The following is a 4,444-nucleotide window of genomic DNA, read 5'->3' on the forward strand; positions in this document are numbered from 1 at the left end:
AGTTAGAGTTGCACAGTTAGTAAGCAACTGAACTGGGATTCAAATCTAGAAAATTGTGTTCCCCAATCTGTGCTCTCACCCACTATAAGGTACTACCTTTTATCAATGTCTATATTCTTTAAGCCACTAAATTTGGGGTCACATTATTACAACAGCTTAGCATGACCTTAGAAATATAGAAATCTGAACCTAGAAATGGGTTTCTAAGAATAACCTTTAATATGTGGTTAGACTAAAGTTGAAGAAACAGCATAGGCTGCAAAATTGGACACCCTTGCAATGTCATCACAAAAATATATAATAAAACTGTTTCTTGAGGTAACCTTAAAAGCTGGCCACTTAATGAGAGAGTAACAAGAATGTTGATATGTGTTGGCTGTTCTTTGATGTTCATAATAGAAGACAGTAAGAAAACTACGTGCTTAAGTAGGAACTAGTGGACATAAAGCAGAAGACTTTGGAGAACACCTAGAAATTTGGTTCTGTGCCCCAATGGCATTGTGGTAAGATTGCTACAACTCATATTTTCCCAAGTGCCTCCCAATGAGGAAAGCTTGTAGGATTTCAGACTTATTTTACCCATTATTCAGATAGCTTCAAAGGAGACAGCATTTAAATGAGAGGAATGGATAGACATGGAAACCAGGAAGTAAAGTGGGCTTAAAAATAATGTTCCAAAAAGAAATCTGAGTGTGTTGTTGTTGGCACATGGCCTTGAATGAAAACAAACAGACGCAGAAGCCTATTGGATTTCTTAGATATTTGCATTTCAAAAGCAACCAAAAGCCTGGCTGGAAAAACCTCCTCAGACTCTCAAACCTATACCTGCAGGAAGGAGGCTACTTAAATTACGTTTTTTTCCCAGATCCATTTCAGATGTGGCCTTAAAGCATAAAGCACTAGGAAACATTCCCAAAGCGCAAAATTTGGAATCATAGAGAACATAGAGAACCCTCACTGATATTTTCACTCATCACTGCCAAGACAGGGAATCTTCTCAATTCCTCTCTGGGGCAATAATCTCCTTCTTATGGAGCTGAGTGTATTCTATTCCTCCTTTTTTTTTTTTTTTTTTTTTTTTTTACTAGGAGTGTTTTAGTTCACACTCAACCATTGTAATTGGATGTTTAGGGGTGGGCAATAATTTTATTTTCTAGGTTGCCACATGCAGCCATATATGGACTTAATCCAGAGGTCAAAACATCACCCAGAGATCCTATGCTTTCAGCTAGATACAGAAATTGGATAGAAATTCCGCTTATGTTCCTTGGAAAGGGATAAGGGTGCAAAGAAATATTTAGTGGCTGAAAGGTAGACTGTGATGCAGATTAATAATTGTTCCCTAAAATCTATTCTTTCTTTCTCCTGGAACATATGCTTCTCCAGTCATATTACATCACTCAATTTTCCTTGTGGTTAGTTAGGTGTGGCCATGTGATTAGTTTTTACCATTAGTAAGGGACAAGAAGTAATGACTACCATTTCCAGTCCTAGGCTTTAAGACACTGGGTATTTCTCCTGGATATCCTCTCTCCTCTTTCCCTTCCAGCTTGATGAACAGATGTGGTGATGACCTAGCTTTTACCATGCAGATAACTACAATCCCCTGGAGAATGGTGCAGCACCATGATGCTCAAGATCCACTGTCTCTGCAATTCTCCATTGTGCTGCATCCTGGAGGATTTTATGGGCTCCATTAATAGCTCACTTGTCTTCTGGCTTCTAGTTGGGAGAGTGAAGGGGAGTTAAGTCAAGATATTTATTTCCTCTGCTTTCTTTCTTTCTACTGAGTTGTCACAGAGTGGCTGCCTCTTCTACCCATGACTGCAGCATCTTTTGCGATAGTCTCTACTTCATCTATTCTCTTCTGATTCTAGTAGCTGATTCCACACCTTGTTCCTTCAAACCTACTGTTAGAAAGAGTCCTTGGCTTCCTGCACTTCCACCCCCATCTCTCCCTCTCCATTGCTAGCATTGGGGTGTTGTATTATATCTTGTTAGTTTCCCTTAACCTCCTTACTCTTGTGTCAACAGCCCCCTTAAAGAACTTCCTTCATTAGCCTTGCCTTCTCTTTCCTGCAAGATCCCTACCAGTGACGTCTCTGAATGGCCCCATCAAGGGAAGCTGTCCCATCAATCACTATCCTGAGAATTGGAAAATGAAAGATAAATACACATTTTTTTAAAAGGCATTGTATTTTTGTTCTATATATTACAATAGTTTAGTCTTACCCTACTTAATAGAGTTATATTCTTTTTAGAAGTTTGTTCTTTTCATAAAAATTTCAGATTTGTTGGCATAAAGTAGTTCATCAACTCCTCTTTTTATCTCTCTAATGTCTATAGAATCTGTACATCTTATTTTTCATCTTTGACACTGGATAATTGAGCCATTCTTTTTCTTGATAAGTCTTACCAAATGTGTATTAGTTTTTATTAATCTCTTTAAAGAATGAACTTTTTGGCTTTTGTTGAATCTCTACATTATACACGGTTTCCTGTTGCATTAGTTGACTAATTATTATAACAAAGTACTCCAGAACTTAGCATTTTAAAACAGTCAGAAACTTTTATCATGAGGCACAATTTTCATGAGCAAGGTCAAAATGGTAATGTTTTTATATAAACTAGCCTTGACAGTCACCTATCATCATTTCTAGAATATTCTATTGATGACACAGCGTGGCCATATTCAATGTGAGAACTATGCAAGGGAATGAATACCAGGAAGTAAGGATCATTGAGGGCCACCTTGGCTCTGGTTACCATACAGGTTTTTGCCCTTATCTTTACTATTTTCCTTCTGGAGCTGAACTACCCCTAATTATCACCCTATATTCTTATGCATATCTCTGATAACTTAAACAGAAAGATCAAGGAAGGAATTACAATGATTCATTAAAATGCAGCATTTATAGGAGGGGTAATCCCTCTCCTTTCCACACCAAGTGACAGAAGAGGCTCAAGATAATCACATAAAGATTGGAGGCACCTACATGAAGGAGAACCCCAGAACCTTGTGACTTTCTTAGGCCTTCTCTGTGAAAGGACACATTGGCCTTTCAGCAATCAGATTCCCCAAATGTCTTTGGGGTTTTATCATCCAGTCTTTCCTAAATTGGCCTGGGGGGAAGGCAGGACAGGATCAATTCTTAGGAACCCACTAGCATCTACTTGCCCTTAGCCTTCCCACCTGTGGCTTTCCATGTTCCCTCTAGTCTGACAAACTTTATATAATAATCTGTGGGGTATAAGGGTTAGGGACAGAGAATAAGACATTTTTTTTTGAAACTGTATGCATATTCTTAGTTATTATTTTCCTGTGTCTCTCTGATGATTCAGCTTTTGAAACTTAAAATCTAAAAATTGACTAGAACATTCTGCAGGGTCATTCCTCCCCTGAAGCAATGGAAACTAGAGTTTTACTGTCTAAATCAGAAAGGGTTGCATGGGCTACATAGTAGAATTTTACCCTGATACAAAACTTTCCAGCAAAACTTAGATCTAATTGAGCAAAAATCTTTAGGAAATAAAGAAGCCTTCTCAATTCCCCATACCCAGAAGAGAAGAAAAAAAAAATCAACTAACCACTCCCCAGTGGAAGTCTCTAAAGGAAAAGACGGTGGGCTGACTGGGCATACTGACTCTCAGCGATTTGCTGAGGGTTGTCCTGGTTTTTGACCAGAAAAGGGACATTTCTATTCATTCTCATCAAACTACTATTGAGTTGGTTCCTAAGGTAGGACTTTAAGCCAGAACCATATCACTTATTTCTGATTCCTTAGGTTGAAGTCTGTGGGATGTTGCTTAATAGGTGTGTATTGAAGTAAGCAGAGTAGAAAGTTTAAAGCAGTTGAAGGTCACAGTCCTAAGGCCCCATCCCAGGGCTCAGGGGTAAGCTGATTACCATACTTCAGACACAGCACTACAGCAAGACCTATTATAAAGAAACACATCGGCCCTGTTCTGGCCTAGGGTAGCCAGTGAGGCCTGTCTCTGTCAGAGTGTCCAGAACCTGATTTCCTGTGTCTGTAGTAGAGAGACTGCAAGTTTAAGGTGGCTTTGGGCAGTTTCATGGTGCCAATTCTTGCTTTTACCCATGGCCTAGGCACTTGCCTGGCAGTTCGTGCCTAGTACAATCACAGGGAGAGAAGAGGAATTGTCAGGATTTGAGCATTAGCTTTCTCCTGATCTGGACCGCAGGCAGCTTGGAACATCAGTTATAGGAGGTAGTTTTGCTTCATAGTTAGCAAGGCGCCCTGGGTGAGCTGGATACCTCACTCACCACAGCTTACACATCTTATTGTAGAAAGGACACTGGAGATACTGGACAAAAGCATGGAGAGGTATGGCTTCTTACTGGACTGTCACTAACTTGACTTACAACTTAGTGGACATTATGCAATCACACTGCTCTCTTACATAAGAAAAGCCAGGCACACTA

This window comes from Vulpes vulpes, chromosome 7, assembly GCF_048418805.1.
Source record: "Vulpes vulpes isolate BD-2025 chromosome 7, VulVul3, whole genome shotgun sequence".
In the NCBI taxonomy this organism is placed as follows: domain Eukaryota; kingdom Metazoa; phylum Chordata; class Mammalia; order Carnivora; family Canidae; genus Vulpes; species Vulpes vulpes.